A 22,982-nucleotide genomic window follows, 5' to 3' on the forward strand; every position below is an offset into this window, starting at 1 on the left:
CCATCTGGCATGTTTGATCATGCCAGATGGGAGATAAATGATTTTTTACCGGCGCGGTCATTTACTATAACTTGATGATCGGTATACGGTGTATACCGGTCATCACGTGACTGGGGACCGGAAAAACCGGCCCGAATCATGATCTCCAGGGTCTCAGCTACCCCCGGCAGCTGAGACCCCGGAAATTTTCTGACTCTGGGGGGCGCTAGACCCTTTTTTCCGACCGCCGTTTTAAAACGGCAGAAAGGAATAAGTACCCTTTTTTAGTGCCGTTTTAAAACGTAACGCGGTCGTAATGGGGATAACATATATCCTTGTCCCCCTGCAAGATTGTTTCCATATCTGTGTGTAGGTTCATAATTATAATTGATATCATTGTTTGGTGTTATCTCTGATGTTCGATTTCTATGTCTCATCTATTGTGGGGCAATATTAGATGGGATGATTTCTGTACATGCAGTATCGTGAGATCTAATATCTGGTTACATGAAGCTGTAGATATTCTCCCCTATTATCTAATTTTTACTTGCCCTCTTCTTTGCCCATTTCTTTAATGGCCGCTGCTGTGGAGCGCGTGCGCGCTGGGACTCCAGGCATGCTTGCGCCAGCCGGCTTCCGTACGGAGTGACGCGCGCGCTCTGTGTGACGACACAGGAAGTGCGCGCGTCGTTTCCGGGAATGCCCTATGACGCGGCTCACTGCCGGAGATCCCACCCCGCACGCGTCCAATCGCGGCTCGGCCATAGTATGGGAGCGGTATATTTAAACGCGGGTACATCATGCCATATCACACCACGGCCCCCCGAAGAAGACATCGAAACGTGCGCGTCGGGGCACGTTTTGCTCGGGTTCCATCTCCATATTATGGGTGAGCGCAGTACAGGGACTTATTTGACTTGGTGTATTTGAGGTTTTGTCACCTGTTTTGACATGTTTAATGCATGGTTCATGGTCTGATTCTCCGGTCATATGATTTTCTATGGTTGTTATCTTTGTGTGTGCCTACTGTTATTGGGGTGCACAATTAGATACATCGGAGATTGTATTGTTTCCACTGTCCGGAGTCTCCCTTAGACCATGTTCCTTTTCTACTATCTTGCTATACTGCCCCCCTGACGGGAGATGGATCCTTGGTCTGTTATGCTTCAGTGACATCTCCTGTCGAGCCTGATCTGTATGTAATGTGCTTGTTTATGTCTTTATGTCACTTTTTGCTATTTATATGAATCTAATAAATATTTGTTATATTTTTGCAAAAAGTAGTGATTGATGTCTCTCATATTTTGCTGGTCTGTTGGATGACCTTGACTACCCGTTCCCTTGTTCTCTCATTTATATATTATCAAATTTCAGCATATAGTGTGCGGGGGCTGCGCGTTTAGATCAGTGCTGCTGGGATAATGGCGATCGCCATTTTTTTTTTTCTAAGCGCGCGTGTAGTGGGGCGGGCCAGCATGTCAGCCAATCCCAGACACACACACGGCTAAGTGGACTTTTTTCCAGACAAGCAAGGGCATGTGTCATAGGCTGTCCATGTCACATGTCCTTGCATTATAAATAAGAACATTTTCCCTCAGGACGCCATTATCTGCGTTCTGCGTCTGGGTGTCAGTCACCGCTCATGCAGCTCCTGTCGCCGGTCCTGCTGTGTACGCTATACACACAGCGCTCTACTGATTAGGGACAGAGGTTTATTTCAGCCCTTTTCAGGGCTAATTACAGCTGGCTCAGAGCCATAGGTGACAGTCAGGTCCGTAGAAACGCTGTATACAACTTCAGATAACAGTGTCTCTGTAGCTAAGCTCAGGGAATTCCTTGCTGCATTTCACCATTAGAAGGGATAGAAAGTGAGGCTTCCTTTCCTCTACACTGACCAACAACCCGGCCACTGTACCCTCCTGCACTATTTTTGCAAAACCATTTAAATTGAAAAGAGTGCTGCCAGTTAGTGCCATCCAAAGAGTGGCTGCTGTACCTCATTATTGTGCCACTTGAGCCAAGCAAGTCCCACCACCTCTGTATTCTCCCTTCCTGCACATTTTTGCAAAGCCATTTTAATTGAAAAGAGAGCTGCCAGTTAGTGGCATCCAAAAAGTGGCTGTTGTACTCCATTATTGTGCCAATTGTGCCAAGCAAGTCGCACCACCTCTGCATTCTCCCCTCCTGCACATTTTTGCGAAGCCATTTTAACTGAAAAGAGTGCTGGCAGATAGTTGCATCCAAAAAGTGTCTGTTGTACTCCATTATTGTGTCACTTGTGCCAAGCAAGTCCCACCACCTCTGCATTCTCCCCTCCTGCACATTTTTGCAAAGCCATTTTAATTGAAAAGAGTGCTGCCAGTTAGTGGCATCCAAAAAGTGGCTGTTGTACTCCATTAGTGTCCCACTGGTGCCAAGCAATTTCCAGCACCTCTGCATTACACCCTCCTGCTCATTTTAACTAAGCTATTATAATAGCAAAAACTGCTGAAACTTAGTGTCATCCAAAAAGTGTCTGTTTTATTCCATTTGTGTCCCACTGGTGCCAAGCAATTTCCATCATCTCTGCATTACACCCTCCTGCTCATTTTTACTAAGCTATTATAATAGCAAAAATTGCTGAAAATTAGGTGCATCCTAAAAGTGGCTGTTGTACTCCATTAGTGTCCTACTGGTGCCAAGCAATTTCCAGCACATCTGCATTAAACCCTCCTGCTCATTTTTACTAAGGTATTATAATAGCAAAAACTGCTGAAGCTTAGGGTCATCCAAAAAGTGGCTGTTGTAATCCATTAGTGTCCCACTAGTGCCAAGCAATTTCCAGCACCTCTGCATTACACCCTCCTGCTCATTTTTACTAAGCTATTATAATAGCAAAAACTGCTGAAAATTAGGTGCATCCAAAAGTGGCTGTTGGACTCCATTAGTGTCCCACTAGTGCCAAGTAATTTCCAGCACCTCTGCATTACACCCTCCTTCTCATTTTTACTAAGCTATTATAATATCAAAAAATGCTGAAAATTAGTAGCATTCAAAAAGTGGCTGTTGTACTCCATTTGTGTCCCACTGGTGCCAAGCAATTTACAGCACCTCTGCATTACACCCTCCTGCTCATTTTTACTAAGCTATTATAATAGCAAAAACTGCTGAAACTTAGTGTCATCCAAAAAGTGGCTGTTGTACTCCATTAGTGTCCCACTGGTGCCAAGCAATTTCCAGCACCTCTGCATTAACCCTCCTGCCCATTTTTACTAAGCTATTATAATAGCAAAAACTGATGAAAATAAGGTGCATCCAAAAGTGGCTTTTGGACTCCATTAGTGTCCCACTGGTGCCAAGCAATTTCCAGCACCTCTGCATTCCACCCTCCTGCTCATTTTAACTAAGCTATTATAATATCAAAAACTGCTGAAACTTAGTGGCATCTAAAAAGTGGCTGTCGGACTCCATTAGTGTCCCACTGGTGCCAAGCAATTTCCAGCACCTCTGCATTACACCCTCCTGTTCATTTTTACTAAGCTATTATAATAGCAAAAACTGCTGAAAGTTAGTAGCATCCAAAAAGTGGCTGTTGTACTCCATTAGTCCCACTAGTGCCAAGCAATTTCCAGCACCTCTGCATTACACCCTCCTGCTCATTTTTACTAAGCTATTATAATAGCAAAAACTGCTGAAAATTAGTGACATCCAAAAAGTGGCTGTTGTACTCCATTAGTGTCCCACTAGTGCCAAGCAATTTCCAGCACCTCTGCATTATACCCTCCTGCTCATTTTTACTAAGGTATTATATTAGCAAAAACTGCTGAAACTTAGTGTCATCCAAAAAGTGGCTGTTGTACTCCATTAGTGTCCCACTAGTGCCAAGCAATTTCCAGCACCTCTGCATTCCACCCTCCTGCTCATTTTTACTAAGCTATTATAATAGCAAAAACTGCTGAAACTTAGTGTCATCCAAAAAGTGGCTGTTGTACTCCCTTTGTGTCCCACTGGTGCCAAGCAATTTCCAGCATCTCTGCATTACACCCTCCTGCTCATTTTTACTAAGCTATTATAATAGCAAAAACTGCTGAAACTTAGTGTCATCCAAAAAGTGGCTGTTGTAGTCCATTTGTGTCCCACTGGTGCCAAGCAATTTCCAGCATCTCTGCATTACACCCTCCTGCTCATTTTTACTAAGCTATTATATTAGCAAAAACTGCTGAAACTTAGTGTCATCCAAAAAGTGGCTGTTGTACTCCATTTGTGTCCCACTGGTGCCAAGCAATTTCCAGCACCTCTGCATTCCACCCTCCTGCTCATTTTTACTAAGGTATTATAATAGCAAAAACTGCTGAAACTTAGTGTCATCCAAAAAGTGGCTGTTGTACTCCATTAGTGTCCCACTAGTGCCAAGCAATTTCCAGCACCTCTGCATTACACCCTCCTGCTCATTTTTACTAAGCTATTATAATAGCAAAAACTGCTGAAACTTAGTGTCATCCAAAAAGTGGCTGTTGTACTTCATTAGTGTCCCACTGGTGCCAAGCAATTTCCAGCACCTCTGCATTAACCCTCCTGCTCATTTTTACTAAGCTATTATAATAGCAAAAACTGATGAAAATAAGGTGCATCCAAAAGTGGCTGTTGGACTCCATTAGTGTCCCACTGGTGCCAAGCAATTTCCAGCACCTCTGCATTAACCCTCCTGCTCATTTTTACTAAGCTATTATAATAGCAAAAACTGATGAAAATAAGGTGCATCCAAAAGTGGCTGTCGGACTCCATTAGTGTCCCACTGGTGCCAAGCAATTTTCAGCACCTCTGCATTACACCCTCCTGTTCATTTTTACTAAGCTATTATAATAGCAAAAACTGCTGAAAATTAGTGACATCCAAAAAGTGGCTGTTGTACTCCATTAGTGTCCCACTAGTGCCAAGCAATTTCCAGCACCTCTGCATTACACCCTCCTGCTCATTTTTACTAAGGTATTATATTAGCAAAAACTGCTGAAACTTAGTGTCATCCAAAAAGTGGCTGTTGTACTCCATTAGTGTCCCACTAGTGCCAAGCAATTTCCAGCACCTCTGCATTCCACCCTCCTGCTCATTTTTACTAAGCTATTATAATAGCAAAAACTGCTGAAACTTAGTGTCATCCAAAAAGTGGCTGTTGTACTCCATTTGTGTCCCACTGGTGCCAAGCAATTTCCAGCATCTCTGCATTACACCCTCCTGCTCATTTTTACTAAGCTATTATAATAGCAAAAACTGCTGAAACTTAGTGTCATCCAAAAAGTGACTGTTGTACTCCATTTGTGTCCCACTGGTGCCAAGCAATTTCCAGCATCTCTGCATTACACCCTCCTGCTCATTTTTACTAAGCTATTATAATAGCAAAAACTGCTGAAACTTAGTGTCATCCAAAAAGTGGCTGTTGTAGTCCATTTGTGTCCCACTGGTGCCAAGCAATTTCCAGCATCTCTGCATTACACCCTCCTGCTCATTTTTACTAAGCTATTATATTAGCAAAAACTGCTGAAACTTAGTGTCATCCAAAAAGTGGCTGTTGTACTCCATTTGTGTCCCACTGGTGCCAAGAAATTTCCAGCACCTCTGCATTCCACCCTCCTGCTCATTTTTACTAAGGTATTATAATAGCAAAAACTGCTGAAACTTAGTGTCATCCAAAAAGTGGCTGTTGTACTCCATTAGTGTCCCACTAGTGCCAAGCAATTTCCAGCACCTCTGCATTACACCCTCCTGCTCATTTTTACTAAGCTATTATAATAGCAAAAACTGCTGAAACTTAGTGTCATCCAAAAAGTGGCTGTTGTACTTCATTAGTGTCCCACTGGTGCCAAGCAATTTCCAGCACCTCTGCATTAACCCTCCTGCTCATTTTTACTAAGCTATTATAATAGCAAAAACTGATGAAAATAAGGTGCATCCAAAAGTGGCTGTTGGACTCCATTAGTGTCCCACTGGTGCCAAGCAATTTCCAGCACCTCTGCATTCCACCCTCCTGCTCATTTTAACTAAGCTATTATAATATCAAAAACTGCTGAAACTTAGTGGCATCCAAAAAGTGGCTGTCGGACTCCATTAGTGTCCCACTGGTGCCAAGCAATTTCCAGCACCTCTGCATTACACCCTCCTGTTCATTTTTACTAAGCTATTATAATAGCAAAAACTGCTGAAACTTAGTGTCATCCAAAAAGTGGCTGTTGTACTTCATTAGTGTCCCACTGGTGCCAAGCAATTTCCAGCACCTCTGCATTAACCCTCCTGCTCATTTTTACTAAGCTATTATAATAGCAAAAACTGATGAAAATAAGGTGCATCCAAAAGTGGCTGTTGGACTCCATTAGTGTCCCACTGGTGCCAAGCAATTTCCAGCACCTCTGCATTCCACCCTCCTGCTCATTTTAACTAAGCTATTATAATATCAAAAACTGCTGAAACTTAGTGGCATCCAAAAAGTGGCTGTCGGACTCCATTAGTGTCCCACTGGTGCCAAGCAATTTCCAGCACCTCTGCATTACACCCTCCTGTTCATTTTTACTAAGCTATTATAATAGCAAAAACTGCTGAAAATTAGTAGCATCCAAAAAGTGGCTGTGTACTCCATTAGTGTCCCACTGGTGCCAAGCAATTTCCAGCACCTCTGCATTACACCCTCCTGCTCATTTTTACTAAGGTATTATAATAGCAAAAACTGCTGAAACTTAGTATCATCCAAAAAGTGGCTGTTGTACTCCATTTGTGTCCCACTGGTGCCAAGCAATTTCCAGCACCTGTGCATTCCACCCTCCTGCTCATTTTTACTAAGGTATTATAATAGCAAAAACTGCTGAAACTTAGTGTCATCCAAAAAGTGGCTGTTGTACTTCATTAGTGTCCCACTGGTGCCAAGCAATTTCCAGCACCTCTGCATTAACCCTCCTGCTCATTTTTACTAAGCTATTATAATAGCAAAAACTGCTGAAAATTAGTGACATCCAAAAAGTGGCTGTTGTACTCCATTAGTGTCCCACTGGTGCCAAGCAATTTCCAGCACCTCTGCATTAACCCTCCTGCTCATTTTTACTAAGCTATTATAATAGCAAAAACTGATGAAAATTAGGTGCATCCAAAAGTGGCTGTTGGACTCCATTAGTGTCCCACTGGTGCCATGCAATTTCCAGCACCTCTGCATTACACCCTCCTGCTCATTTTTACTAAGCTATTATAATAGCAAAAACTGCTAAAAATTATTGGCATCCAAAAAGTGGCTGTTGTACTCCATTAGTGTCCCACTGGTGCCAAGCAATTTCCAGCACCTGTACATTCCCCCCTCCTGCTCATTTTAACTAAGCTGTTATAATAGCAAAAACTGCTGAAACTTAGTGGCATCCAAAAAGTGGCTGTCTGACTCCATTAGTGTCCCACTGGTGGCAAGCAATTTCCAGCACCTCTGCATTACACCCTCCTGCACATTTATACTAAGCTATTATAATAGCAAAAACTGCTGAAACTTAGTGTCATCCAAAAAGTGGCTGTTGTACTCCATTTGTGTCCCACTGGTGCCAAGAAATTTCCAGCACCTCTGCATTCCACCCTCCTGCTCATTTTTACTAAGGTATTATAATAGCAAAAACTGCTGAAACTTAGTGTCATCCAAAAAGTGGCTGTTGTACTCCATTAGTGTCCCACTAGTGCCAAGCAATTTCCAGCACCTCTGCATTACACCCTCCTGCTCATTTTTACTAAGCTATTATAATAGCAAAAACTGCTGAAACTTAGTGTCATCCAAAAAGTGGCTGTTGTACTTCATTAGTGTCCCACTGGTGCCAAGCAATTTCCAGCACCTCTGCATTAACCCTCCTGCTCATTTTTACTAAGCTATTATAATAGCAAAAACTGATGAAAATAAGGTGCATCCAAAAGTGGCTGTTGGACTCCATTAGTGTCCCACTGGTGCCAAGCAATTTCCAGCACCTCTGCATTCCACCCTCCTGCTCATTTTAACTAAGCTATTATAATATCAAAAACTGCTGAAACTTAGTGGCATCCAAAAAGTGGCTGTCGGACTCCATTAGTGTCCCACTGGTGCCAAGCAATTTCCAGCACCTCTGCATTACACCCTCCTGTTCATTTTTACTAAGCTATTATAATAGCAAAAACTGCTGAAACTTAGTGTCATCCAAAAAGTGGCTGTTGCACTTCATTAGTGTCCCACTGGTGCCAAGCAATTTCCAGCACCTCTGCATTAACCCTCCTGCTCATTTTTACTAAGCTATTATAATAGCAACAACTGATGAAAATAAGGTGCATCCAAAAGTGGCTGTTGGACTCCATTAGTGTCCCACTGGTGCCAAGCAATTTCCAGCACCTCTGCATTCCACCCTCCTGCTCATTTTAACTAAGCTATTATAATATCAAAAACTGCTGAAACTTAGTGGCATCCAAAAAGTGGCTGTCGGACTCCATTAGTGTCCCACTGGTGCCAAGCAATTTCCAGCACCTCTGCATTACACCCTCCTGTTCATTTTTACTAAGCTATTATAATAGCAAAAACTGCTGAAAATTAGTAGCATCCAAAAAGTGGCTGTGTACTCCATTAGTGTCCCACTGGTGCCAAGCAATTTCCAGCACCTCTGCATTACACCCTCCTGCTCATTTTTACTAAGGTATTATAATAGCAAAAACTGCTGAAACTTAGTATCATCCAAAAAGTGGCTGTTGTACTCCATTTGTGTCCCACTGGTGCCAAGCAATTTCCAGCACCTGTGCATTCCACCCTCCTGCTCATTTTTACTAAGGTATTATAATAGCAAAAACTGCTGAAACTTAGTGTCATCCAAAAAGTGGCTGTTGTACTTCATTAGTGTCCCACTGGTGCCAAGCAATTTCCAGCACCTCTGCATTAACCCTCCTGCTCATTTTTACTAAGCTATTATAATAGCAAAAACTGCTGAAAATTAGTGACATCCAAAAAGTGGCTGTTGTACTCCATTAGTGTCCCACTGGTGCCAAGCAATTTCCAGCACCTCTGCATTCCCCCCTCCTGCTCATTTTAACTAAGCTGTTATAATAGCAAAAACTGCTGAAACTTAGTGGCATCCAAAAAGTGGCTGTCTGACTCCATTAGTGTCCCACTGGTGGCAAGCAATTTCCAGCACCTCTGCATTACACCCTCCTGCACATTTATACTAAGCTATTATAATAGCAAAAACTGCTGAAACTTAGTGTCATCCAAAAAGTGGCTGTTGCACTCCATTTGTGTCCCACTGGTGCCAAGCAATTTCCAGCACCTTTGCATTACACCCTCCTGCTCATGTTTACTAAGCTATTATAATAGCAAAAACTGCTGAAACTTAGTGCCATCCAAAAAGTGGCTGTTGGACTCCATTGGTGTCCAACTGGTGCCAAGCAATTTACAGCACCTCTGCATTACACCCTCTGGCACATTTTTACTAAGCTATTATAATAGCAAAAACTGCTGAAACTTAGTGTCATCCTAAAAGTGGCTGTTGTACTCCATTAGTGTCCCACTGGTGCCATGCAATTTCCAGCACCTCTGCATTACACTTTCCAGCACATTTTAGCAAAGTCATTTTAATTGAAAAAAGTGCTGCCAGTTAGTGCCATCCAAAGAGTGGCTGCTGTACTCCATTATTGTTCCACTGGTGCCAAGCAAGTCCCACCACTTCTGCATTCTCCCATCCTGCATATTTTGCTACGCTAATTTTATAGCAAACTCAGGGAATTCCTTGCTGCATTTGATCATTAGGAGGGATAGAAAGTGAGGCTTCCTTTACTGTCCTGGTACCCACAGAACACGGCCACTGTACCCACCTGCCCACTTTTGCCACGCTACTTAATTTGCCCAAAGAGTTGACTCTTTTTCTGCCATCCTAAAATTGTCTGGAATACTAAGTTAGTGTTCCTTTTCTGCCAAGCAAGGTACAACACATGTGCATTCTACACTCCTTTTCATTTTTGGTATGCAATTTTAATTTACAAAAGTGCTGACACTTTTAGGGGCATACAACAATTGTCTGGGATACTACCTTAGTGTTCCTTTGCTGCCAAGCAAGGTACAACACCTGCGCATTCTACACTCCTTTCCATTTCTGGAACGCAATTATTAACTGCTGGTAGTCCAGCCAATCTGTGACGAAGGTGCAGGCGTGGATATAATGTTGCCTTCATCCAATGGTGGTTCTCTCGATGTCTGACAGCTCAACAATACCATCTGTTTCCACTTCCAAAACAAGTGACGACCTGACAATCACACTCCCGCTTACGGATAAAGTGGTGGAAGTTCAGTGTGAAAAAGCATGTGTGACTGCTGTATTCACAGTCACAGAGGATGAAGAGCACGCAGATGCACTTGATGGGGCAGGCGGTGGTTGCACAGGTACGCTAGGCCTCTGCGTAGCAGCAGTAATTGTGTGTTTGTGCGTGTGTGTGTGTGTGTGTGTGTGTGTGTGCGAACACGACTTACCAGTGGCGCATCACAATAGCTTCCAAGTTATCTACCTAAACATATACAAAACACATTACCCCCTCTGAATACCCTTGTTAGCTGAAGCCTCACAGATAAGGCAGATGATAACAGTGTGAATGCAAACCACACAGGTCTGCAACACAGTCATGGAAATCTTGAAAAGCAACAGTCAGTGCAAACATGTGTCACTGTCCCTCTATGATTTAAACTGTACGTGACAATTTTACAGTGCAGAGGCAGCAAGTCTTATTGTCTATATAGTCGGCCTACCCAAAACAGATATGTGTTTTGTTAATAAAACAAAGTGTTGCGTGCACGCATAAATTGAACGTGCCGCACATACGATGGTGGCGGTTACGATCGCATACGATATCGTATGCTTAATCGTAGCGTGTAAAGCAGGCTTTAGTCTTCATTTCGGGCTACAGTGCATGCTCCCACACTTAGTGCGAAAAGCCTCTTTGCACAGGTACTTGGACTTCTGGCTGGGTCTAAGTCCTGTGTTGTGCCTAGACAGCATGCTGAAGCTGATAGTCTTTTTTCGGAGACTGTATTTCATGCTATTGAGCATGCTCAGGCAGTTACTGCATCAGTGGCTAGTTCCGGTAATGAAGTCTTTGGCCCTGCCCCTGATGTGGGGAGCCCATATAGACCACAGGGCATCAGGTGTCCTGACGATGTGGCCAGGCCACTCCCAACTGGCTTGCAGAGGCCCGCCCCTATGACTTGTCACCTCAATATTGTTGGTTAGACGATGACTGGTGAGGTGTTTGGGTCGTGGCAGCCATGAGGTCATCATTGAAGTGGCAGTTCCGAATAGGACGCTAGTTATGGCACTCATGACGTGTCACTCTGCTTTTGTCTCCAGGAGGTGCATTGTGGTCCACCCTGGTTTGGGGCGGACCCAGGTTATAAAAGGGGCTGGAGCCAACAAGGAGGTGTGCAGTCTTCTATTATGCTCCGAAAGAGCACACCTCCATGTGTTGAACCCAATGCGGCTTTAGGCCAGAGGTAGGCAGGGATAGGGCGACTATGCAGGCCGCCACCATAGTTGGTAACGCAGAACGGTTAAGACCAGCTCCTGTCCTACCAAAACTGCTAGTGCAGCCCAATGGCATTAACAGGCCTGCTGCTGCTGATGCGCCTGCTGTCCACAGGTGTGGCCCCTACGCACACAGACAACATACCCAATGGCCCCTGTGTTGTTAACAGGGAGTTCCTGGGCTGGGGGGGGGTGTGTGGACCCTGTGAGGCTAACAGGGCTCCCAGTCTCCAGATTCGAGTGGCGTCTAACTCGGTTCAGGCTACTATTAGGTATGGCCTGTGGACTTCTATGAAAAAGAGGTCTTTAGGCAGCTCCACGACCCCCTTTGTTATCAACAGCTCACTGGAGACCCTACGGACTCCTTTCAGATGAAACTAAATGACATCTTAGATGAAGCCCTTGAGAACGGTGTTGTCACTAAAAAAGTCTGGGAAGGTCTAAAAATCAAATTTCCTTGTGTGCCTACGCTGTATCTCTTACCGAAGGTACACAAGGATATGAAAAACCCACCCGGTAGACCAATCGTCTCAGGGAATGGCAGTTTGGTTGAACCTATATCGAAATTATTAGATCATTTTTTGAAACCTATAGTGATGGAACTGCCATCATTTGTAAAGGATTCCACAGAAGTGTTACGTAGGTTGGATGGGATACACATGGATGAGGACATGTTCCTCATCACGTGTGATGTGGAATCCCTTTACACTAGTATTTCACATTCCCTGGGATTATCGGCATTGAGATTTTTTCTAACCAATCGGGATATGGGAAATGATCTTGTAGACTTTATTTTGACTGCAATGAAATTTGTCCTCTCCCACAATTATTTTATTTTTAAAGATCGTTTTTTCCTACAGAAGAGGGGCGTGGCGATGGGGGTGGCATGTGCCCCATCCTACGCCAACCTCTTCATGGGAATGTGGGAGAGGGAATTTGTGCAGAAGAGCGAAGCAATGTTCTTGGGCTCAGTGGTACTCTGGCTGAGATTCATTGATGACGTTCTGTTTATTTGGCAGGGCTCCAAAGCTATACTGGAAGAGTTCCTGGCATATTTGAATGACAACTTGTGGAACGTCAAACTAACATACTCAGTCAGCAAGTCAAGAATTACCTTTTTGGATCTGGACATCTCGGTGGATGATCAGGGAGATCTACATACCAGCATACATCGGAAGGATACAAGTGTTAATTTTCTTTTACACGCAAAATCAGCTCATCCCTCACATGTTATACGAGCGATACCAACTGGCCAATTTATCAGAACGAGACGTATTTGCGACAGGGAGGAGGATTTTGAGAGACAAGCAGGAGACCTTCGTCTAAGATTCCTCCAACGGGGGTATAAGAAAGAAAACATCAATAGAGCCTATGAACGATCGAAGAATGCAGAGAGATCAGCACTCTTAACTCCTCGTCGCAAAAAAACATCTGACAATACTTTGCGTTTCATCACCACCTATCACTCCAGATGGGCTGAATTGACAGATGCTGTCTTCAGTTGTTGGTCCATCTTGAAACAAGATCCAAATTTATGTAAAATTGTAACTAACCAACCTTTTTTTGTAGCTAGAATAAGTAAAACCATTCGTGAATTTTTGGTGCATAGTCATCACGTTGTAAAATCATCTCGCTTCATTTTTTATTCAAGTGGGCCAAAATGGGGGTCTTGGAAATGCAGTGACTGTTCAGCTTGCAAATATGTGTTGAGAACTCAAGAATTTCCTGATGCTCTCAATACTAAAATTTATAAAATCCTACAGCATATTAACTGCAGAACCACACATGTTGTCTATTTAGCATGCTGCCCATGTGGAAAGCTGTATGTTGGCATGACCACACGTGAATTTCGTGTTCGCATTTTGGAGCATATCAGTGATATCAAGAATGCTGATACAGTCACCGCAGATCAGACCGAGAAAATTGGTAAATTGAAACCTATTGCTAAACATTTTCGGGAGTTCCATCCGGGTCAGGGACATCGTCTTCAGTTCCGGGGCATTGATAAACTACATGTGGGCAACAGAAGGGGTGATACAACTAAGAGATTAGGACAAATGGAGTGTAAATGGATCACCCTATTGAGGAGTATGAAGCCCGTAGGTTTGAATGATCAATGGGGATTCTCCAACTTTTTGTAGTATATAGGTGGGTGATAGTGATTATATCTGTCCTCTTCACTTTCTGTTTGGCCGCATGTGGTTTTGAAATGCCCGTGGATCTTTGTATCTGATATGACTGTATTTATGACAAATCTATCTTCATTTTATAAACCCTCTATGTGATTTTGAGTGAGGGATGATGATTGCACCATCCTCTGCTCCATGCTGTGATAGTGTAGCTCTTCATGGTCCCTTTTTTTCTCTCTCTCTCTCTGAATATGACTGGAGATAGATATTGCGGGATTATTGGTTACTTTTATGTGATCATCCTCTACTTTTTTATAATATCTACACCATGGGCAGTGGGCGATTATATATTTTATATCACCCCCCCTGCAACGTTTGTGTTTAGATGAGCCCTTTTTGGGCTTCTGTGAAATTCCTTCAAGTATGACTGGATTAATAGCTGATGACTACTTATCTGTGCCATGTCCAGCGAACGATGACATTAGACTACCGTTCCTCTCTGGATTATGACTATGCTGGGTACCCATGTGGCCTTGCTGTGACTCTCTTTGGTCATATTTTGATGTTCACCATTTCTAGTATCTTCCATGATCTTAATAGTGATATATTCCATTGATTATTCCCTTATTTATTATGTATCACTGATCACCCCGATTTTCAATTACTATGCCATGCGTGGAGGTGGGTGACACCCTTGTGTCTCCCATCTCCACATTATTTGCTATAGTAGGGTCTGGCATGACCATAATGGATACAGATCTGATGGACTGCATTTTGTGTCCTGTGAGAGTTCGTGATGTTGTGGCGCCCCTGACCTGGTCAGGCACCACAGAGTATTGCACCCATGCGGGAGCAATGCTTCCAGGTAATCTCCAAAGGCCAGGATGAGGTGCACACACAAACATATAGTGACCAGGCCTCCCACATTACCAGAGGGGACCCTTGGGTAGCCATAAGGGGTTAACTTTCAATTCCCAGCTGGGGGTGTGTTCAGGGGCTGGTTGCTAGGAAGCAGGGCAGAGAGAGAGAGGAAGAGGAGAGTCTAGAGAAGAGGGTTGAAGTGTGAGGAAGCAGGGCAGAGGAGCTCTAGAGTGTGAGACAGGTCCTGAGGAGTGCAGTAGCTGAAAGCGGGGGAGAAAGGAGTACCGTGGGTCGGCCTGAAAATCATCCAGAGAGAAGGGTGGCTGAGTACGGAGATCCCGGTATCCGAGCACACAAGGGGAACTAGGTCCCCAGTACAGGCAGCAGATCATCCAGAGCTGCTTAACCTACAGGTGGGGGGGGTACTTCATGCCCTCACCACGACTACACAGAGCTTGAGCCAAGCAGCAATCACCAGGCCCATAAGGGGACAGGGCCAGAAGCCATCCCACCAAGGCCACGCTGCCGGCAGACGAGCCAGAGAGAGGGGAGCAGGGTGGTAACAGCTTCCCTGGAGGGGTCCTACCACGCTTCAAGCAAAGGATCCTCCTAAAACAGAAAGAGTGCAAGGAAGGCGAGTGGACAGCTACCCTCAGAACGGCCTCCTGGAATTCCTGGTTCAACCTGGTTATCACAGTGTCGCCCGGGCATCTCACCGTGACCTCCAAACAGTGAGTAAACACGTTGAAAGACTTCTTGGACTGTGTTTGAGTCATTCTGCGACCTGTGGTCCCACACACATACACCGGGGCCTGGGGCTTGCCTCACTCTCAGGGGGCTAATATACTGACTGCACCCACCATCAGCCCCAGGCATCCCTTAATCTGCAGTGGCGGTCCCCGCTGACCGCAATACTGAGAGTGGCGTCACGACAATCCCAAATAGAAGATTTCCTACCTGTGACCAGACTGTTCCATCCACGTGGAGTCCCTGAAGGTAATGCACAGACACATACTAGCGGGGCTTCACAACTTCTGGCGTCACGAACAGGATAAGGACTAGACCTGTTCAGACAGGTGACCGTGTGCCTCAGAGGTCCGACCGCAAAAATTGAACCGCCGCCATATTGCCATCTTCAAAAGCGCGCGCTGCAGCCCGCGCGAGGGAGAAGAGCACCGCCCACGAAGAGGTGTGGCCGCCCCAGAACCCCCACAATTCGGAGAGCGTTCTAACCCAGGAAGTGGAAAGGGGGCGCGGGGATTTTTGAAGAAAAATGGACGCTGCAGGAGGTAATGCCCCTGGTCAGGGCGACGCAGCCCAAGCGATGCCAGCCCCCGTCGCGCTGGACGCAGCAGCGCCTGGTGCCGGTGCCGCGGTCGCAGCCGCGCCGGCTGAAATCTCCCCCATAATGCCAGTTTCCTTGCTGTATGTCCCAGGAGCGCAATGGCTGCCCCAATACGCCGGTAAAATAGACACGCTGACCGGGTTTAAGAAGAAGATCAGCACCCTGCTAGACATGCACGCGATGACTGGTAAGCAGAGGGCCGCTGTGGTGCTGGGACAATTGACTGAAGCAGCAGAATTGGAAGCTGAGTCCTGGACCAATGATGACCGGAGCTCTGTTGAGACCATCTTTGCCAAACTAGCAGCTGCTTTTGAACACCGCACCGAGGGAGAGCTGAGGACGGACTTCTATAACTGCCGGCAGAAGCCCCAAGATAGCATAAGAGCCTTTGCCCTCAGGCTGCAGGCTGCACTGCGGGCTCTCAAGCTGGTGGACCCTGTCAGTGATCAGGAAGGAAACCGAATGATGAAGGAACAATTCTTGCGGGGCCTGCGCTCTCCTGAGGATGGGAAGCAGATGAAGCTGTGGTCCCTGGAACACCCTGACGTGGACTTTGCCATTCTGAAAGACAGGGCAGTGAAAGCACTCCAACCTCCTGTGGACACAGACCCCGTCGCACCAGCATGGCCTGCCAGTTCCACGGCTGCAGGAGCGGAATCCTCCTCGCAGGCCCTGGTAACTGCAAAAGGACTCAACACGCCAGCAGAGACCATAAATACACTATCCTCCCAGGTGCAACAGCTCACTAAGGACGTCGCACAAATCCTGAAAGCAATGCAGTTGCCCTCAGAGACCAAAGTCCCTCATCGGATCCTGCTAGCTGACAACCCAGAGGACGTCCCTTGGATGCGGAGGAGAAGAGGTCCCCCAACCCGAGGCAGGAGCAGTGATCGCTATGACTCATCTGGACAACCCATCTGTCGTCGTTGCCAGGAGGCAGGACACTATGCAAGGGCCTGTCCTTTAAACGAGCCAAACCTGGGGCCGGGGGCCAGTCCTCAGGATTAAGAAGATCAGGCCCAAGTCGCTGCTGTGATCAGTACGTGGGTGGACGTCCTGTCCTGTCCATCGTCCTGGACGGGATCCCTACCCCGGCGTTATTGGACACCGGCTCTCAGGTCACCACGATCCCGTATGTCCTTTATCGGAGGTTTTGGTCGAACGACGATCTCCGACCACCGGACCCCTCCCTCACCATCTATGCTGCCAACGGACAACCTATAGACCAGATCGGGGTCAAAGAGGTAACCATAAAGGTGGGAAGGCAGGAAATGAAGGGACAAGGACTGATTGTTGTGGACACTGATATTAGAGAAAGGAACCCGCAAATGATTTTAGGTACTAATGTCATAGAAAATTGCCTAGGGGAAGTGTTGTTGTTGCTTCACCAGATTGTTGAAGGTGCTGAGGGCAGGTCGCAAAGAGCCTTGCAAAAGGAGATCCGAATCATTCTGAGGAAGCAACAGGTAAAACAGACTGGCGGTGAGATTGGTAGTGTACGGGTGATGGATGCAAACCCCATTGTGATACCCCCACGGAGTGAAATGATGATGTGGTGTAGAGCAGCGGTAGGTCTCAGAGGACAAGATTACCAGGCTGTACTAGAGCCCACTCATTCAGACCACTGGCCCACGATTCTGACAGCCAGGGGGGTAGTTGATGTACACAAGGGACGAGTGCCTGTACGAGTGTTGAACTGTGGGGAGGAGGAAGCCAGACTACCAAGGTACGCTACCATAGCCAAACTGTTTACATGCTCAGATGACGCCATAACACCTGTAGGTCCCCTGACACAAGCTGACTCAAAAGAGGGCGAGACCTCCCAAAAGCAGTTAGAGGATTGGTGCCAGAAACTACACGTGGGGACTGACTCTACACCCGACTACCAGAAACATGGGGTTTACAGGGTCGTGCAGGAATACGAGCAGGTCTTTAGTAAGAACCCACTAGACTTTGGTAGGATCAAAGGGGTGCAACATCACATACCCACAGGCAGTCATCCTCCCATTAAGGAAAGACATAGGCCTATTCCACCAGCCCATTACCAGCGCACAAAGGACATGCTGAAGGACATGAAGGAGGCAGGAGTCATAAGGGACAGTTGTAGCCCCTGGGCGGCTCCCCTGGTCCTGGTAAGAAAGAAGGATGGCACGATGAGGATGTGTGTGGATTACAGACGGATAAATCAGATAACACACAAGGATGCCTACCCTTTGCCAAGGATAGAGGAATCCCTCGCTGCCTTGAAAGCCTCTAACTACTTTTCTACCCTAGATCTTACTAGTGGCTACTGGCAAGTATCTGTAGCAGAAGAAGATCGGGAGAAGACGGCCTTCACCACCCCAATGGGCCTCTGTGAGTTCAACAGCATGCCATTTGGACTCTGCAATGCCCCCGGGACCTTCCAGAGGCTTATGGAATGCTGCCTAGGGCACCTCAACTTTGAAACCGTCCTGCTCTACCTGGATGATGTCATCGTGTACTCCAAGACCTACGAGGACCACCTGAAACACCTGGCTGAAGTCTTTGAAGCACTATCCCGATATGGAATGAAGCTGAAACCATCCAAGTGCCATTTACTGAAGCCAAAGGTCCAGTACCTAGGTCACGTGGTCAGTGCAGAAGGAGTAGCACCGGACCCAGAGAAGGTCACAGTCATCCAGGAATGGCCCACACCTACTACCGTCCGGGAGGTACGTCAGTTCCTTGGCTTGGTAGGCTACTACAGAAGGTTCATCAAGGGCTACACGAAAATGGCAGCGCCTTTGCAAGAGCTCCTGGTAGGCCACCCAAAGAAGAGAGGAAAGATCTCCGGCCCGCCATTTCACTGGGGAGAAGCAGAAGAACACTCCTTCAGACAAATGAAAGGGGCCTTGATGGGTGAAGAGATCCTAGCCTACCCTGACTACGGTCTGCCATTCGTACTGTACACCGATGCCAGTAATGTGGGACTGGGAGCAGTGCTTTCACAGGAGCAGGGAGGCAAAGAGCGTGTGATTGCTTACGCCAGCAGGAAGCTCAGGCCTACTGAAAGAAACCCAGAGAATTATAGCTCATTCAAGCTAGAGTTCCTGGCCATGGTATGGGCTATCACAGAGCGGTTCAAGCACTACCTGGCAGCCACCAAATTCACTGTCTTCACGGACAACAACCCCCTGACCCACTTGGATACTGCTAAATTGGTTGCCATGGAGCAGCGTTGGGTAGCCCGACTGGCGAATTATGACTTTACTGTCAAGTATCGAGCTGGCCGCAAGAACGGCAACGCAGATGCTCTGTCCAGGATGCCTCACCTAGCAGACGAGGGTGAAGATGTAGATGATCTTGAAGAGATTGAGCTGCCAGCGTTCCATCGCCATGGAGCAAAACAGTGTCGGCAGTCGCGTGCCAACCGCCAAGAGGTGACCCTGAACCCACTACCTCACTACAACTGGAAGGAGACCCAGGAAAATGATCCAGCGGTAGGCTTGGTAAAGAAACTGATCAGCCAGCCGGGCGCCAGCCTTGACAAAGGAGCCCCACCTGAGGCACAGTACCTATGGAAGGAGAGGGGTCGATTATTCATCTATCAAGACAAACTTTACAGGAGCATCATTGACCCGAGGACGCATGAGAAGGTGTGGCAAGTGATTGTACCACAGAAGGATACGAGGATGGTGCTAGAAGCCTATCACAATGGTGCAGGCCACTTTGGTTGGAAGAAACTGGAGGCCCTACTTAAAGTAAGATTCTACTGGGTGGGCATGAGATCTGCCCTAGAGAAGTGGTGTCGAAACTGCGGGCCCTGCAATCTTAGAAGAAAAGACCAGCACAGCCAGAGAGCACCACTCCAGCCAATCCAAACTAAACGGCCTCTGGAGATCGTGGCCCTGGACCATGTAAAGTTGGCACCCAGCAGACAAGGCTACAACTACGCTCTCACTATGGTTGACCACTACTCCAGATTCCTGGTGGTTGTACCAGTCAAGGACTTGACAGGTCAAACTGCAGCCAAAGCTTTCCAAACACACTTCTGTCGACCACATGGCTATCCAGATCAAGTGCTCACTGACCAAGGACCAGCCTTTGAAGCTGAAGTGTTTAAGGAGTTTTGTAACCTATACGGCTGCCAGAAGATCCGTACTACGCCTTACCATCCTCAGACCAATGGCATGTGTGAGAAGATGAACCACATCATTCTCGACCTTCTGAAGACGCTCCCACTAGAAGAACGAAGTCAGTGGCCGGAAAAACTGCCCGATCTAGTGGACATGTATAACAACATCCCTGTGAGTTCCACGAACTGCACACCGGCATACCTGATGAGGGCCAGACCAGGGAGATTGCCAGTAGATCTGGAAATGGGAGTTGAGACCCCTGAAGACCATCTACAAGGTGCTGATTGGGATTCCAACCGCCAAGCCCAATACAAGAAAGTACAAGAGTGTGTGGAGCGAAGCCTGACTCAGCAGCGTGAGAAACAAGAAAAGGCCTACAATCGAAAAGCACCTGCTGTTCCTTTGATGCCAGGAGATATAGTTCTCAAAAGAAAGAGAAGACGTCATAAACTTGACAATCACTGGGAAGAAGAACCCTATACTGTGTTACCATCGACGCTTAGCAATGAAAAGACATGCCTTATCAGCAAAGATGGAGGAAAAACAACAGCTGTCGTTTCTAGAGATCGCTTAAAGAAATGTCCTGAACAACTAAGAACCCCTGAAGAAATTCCCAACCCTTTGCCAGTTCAAGAACCAAAAGAAAAGATGATCCATACTGTACTTGGAGATTTTCCAGCAAGTTGGCCTCAATACAATGGAGCAGTAGTTATTCCGGTTATTACCTTCCCTCAATCTGGAGAAGTAAGAGACCCAGAAGAACCTGTTCAGAACCTGGAAGAGCCAAATGTAGCTGAAGCAGAAGACCATGCACTGGTATCAATACCTAGCACACCTATTATTCACATTGAGACACATACATCGGGTGGGAGGACACAACCTCAGACAGATGACAGTATAGTACTGCGTAGATCAACCCGCAGCAACTTTGGTCAGCTCCCATTACGCTATAGAGAAAGTACAGTTTAGTTCAAAGTGACTGTATGAAATGTAATGTTTAACCTGTTTACAGTTAAGTAACGTTTAAGCGAAATGTGCCCACAAGGACTATTGTGAGACCTCCTTAAAATGTTAGACCACTGGTTATGAACTGGCTTTAACCACAAACTTTTGCATTGTAAAAAGTTGCCTCCTAGGTATCAACCACAGAGTCTGCCTGTTGAGGGGCATGGCTCTGCACCAACAAGGGGGCACGCCTGTTTATGGGGCCTGCCCTCCAACACTCGGAAGCGGGTACGCCTGTTTATGGGGCCTACCTTACACCACTCTCCTCAGGAGAGGAAGATTGGAGGAAAGGTCTGGGGAATGTGATGGCCCAGCCCTGGTCACCAAAAGGACCGGCGACCTACCTCCTGGAGGTTTTTGGGTGGGGTTCGGACATGTGGGTGGTTGGTGGTGGAATGGTACCTGGTATGTTTAAATGTAAATAATTGCCCCTGTGTGGGAAAAGTTTGTATTTACCTTTTTCTTTCTCTTGTCTTTGCAGCCCGAGGACGTGCTGATGATAACTAAGGGGGAATGTGGCGCCCCTGACCTGGTCAGGCACCACAGAGTATTGCACCCATGCGGGAGCAATGCTTCCAGGTAATCTCCAAAGGCCAGGATGAGGTGCACACACAAACATATAGTGACCAGGCCTCCCACATTACCAGAGGGGACCCTTGGGTAGCCATAAGGGGTTAACTTTCAATTCCCAGCTGGGGGTGTGTTCAGGGGCTGGTTGCTAGGAAGCAGGGCAGAGAGAGAGAGGAAGAGGAGAGTCTAGAGAAGAGGGTTGAAGTGTGAGGAAGCAGGGCAGAGGAGCTCTAGAGTGTGAGACAGGTCCTGAGGAGTGCAGTAGCTGAAAGCGGGGGAGAAAGGAGTACCGTGGGTCGGCCTGAAAATCATCCAGAGAGAAGGGTGGCTGAGTACGGAGATCCCGGTATCCGAGCACACAAGGGGAACTAGGTCCCCAGTACAGGCAGCAGATCATCCAGAGCTGCTTAACCTACAGGTGGGGGGGGTACTTCATGCCCTCACCACGACTACACAGAGCTTGAGCCAAGCAGCAATCACCAGGCCCATAAGGGGACAGGGCCAGAAGCCATCCCACCAAGGCCACGCTGCCGGCAGACGAGCCAGAGAGAGAGGGGAGCAGGGTGGTAACAGCTTCCCTGGAGGGGTCCTACCACGCTTCAAGCAAAGGATCCTCCTAAAACAGAAAGAGTGCAAGGAAGGCGAGTGGACAGCTACCCTCAGAACGGCCTCCTGGAATTCCTGGTTCAACCTGGTTATCACAGTGTCGCCCGGGCATCTCACCGTGACCTCCAAACAGTGAGTAAACACGTTGAAAGACTTCTTGGACTGTGTTTGAGTCATTCTGCGACCTGTGGTCCCACACACATACACCGGGGCCTGGGGCTTGCCTCACTCTCAGGGGGCTAATATACTGACTGCACCCACCATCAGCCCCAGGCATCCCTTAATCTGCAGTGGCGGTCCCCGCTGACCGCAATACTGAGAGTGGCGTCACGACAATCCCAAATAGAAGATTTCCTACCTGTGACCAGACTGTTCCATCCACGTGGAGTCCCTGAAGGTAATGCACAGACACATACTAGCGGGGCTTCACAATGTCATTTGGGAACCTGAGTTTGGTTTTTCCAGCAATTCCATACTATGTACTATGACAACCTTTTCTGTTACTGTGATTAACAAGGATTTACTATTTGGAGAATATTTTCTTCTATGTCAAAAACTCATATTTTGAGGTATTGCTGCTACATTGCTTCCTTGGTTTTTAATGTGGGGGGTTTTTGTTTTCTGGGGCACCCTTTATATATAATGATGAATAAACTGCAAGAAGCATGATTTTCATACATTAATGACAGGATGATCTACGTATATATATATTTTTTTCAGTATAGATATACATGAATGTTATCTTGTGAATTGGATGATATATCCTAGCATTATACGTTAGTTCGCTGTAAAAAGTTCATTGGGGAACAGATATATAAATCATGCTATAGGGACAACCATATTGAAGCCTTGATATACACCAAGATGGCGATTTTCC

Source organism: Anomaloglossus baeobatrachus, chromosome 7 (genome assembly GCF_048569485.1).
Source record: "Anomaloglossus baeobatrachus isolate aAnoBae1 chromosome 7, aAnoBae1.hap1, whole genome shotgun sequence".
Classification (NCBI taxonomy): domain Eukaryota; kingdom Metazoa; phylum Chordata; class Amphibia; order Anura; family Aromobatidae; genus Anomaloglossus; species Anomaloglossus baeobatrachus.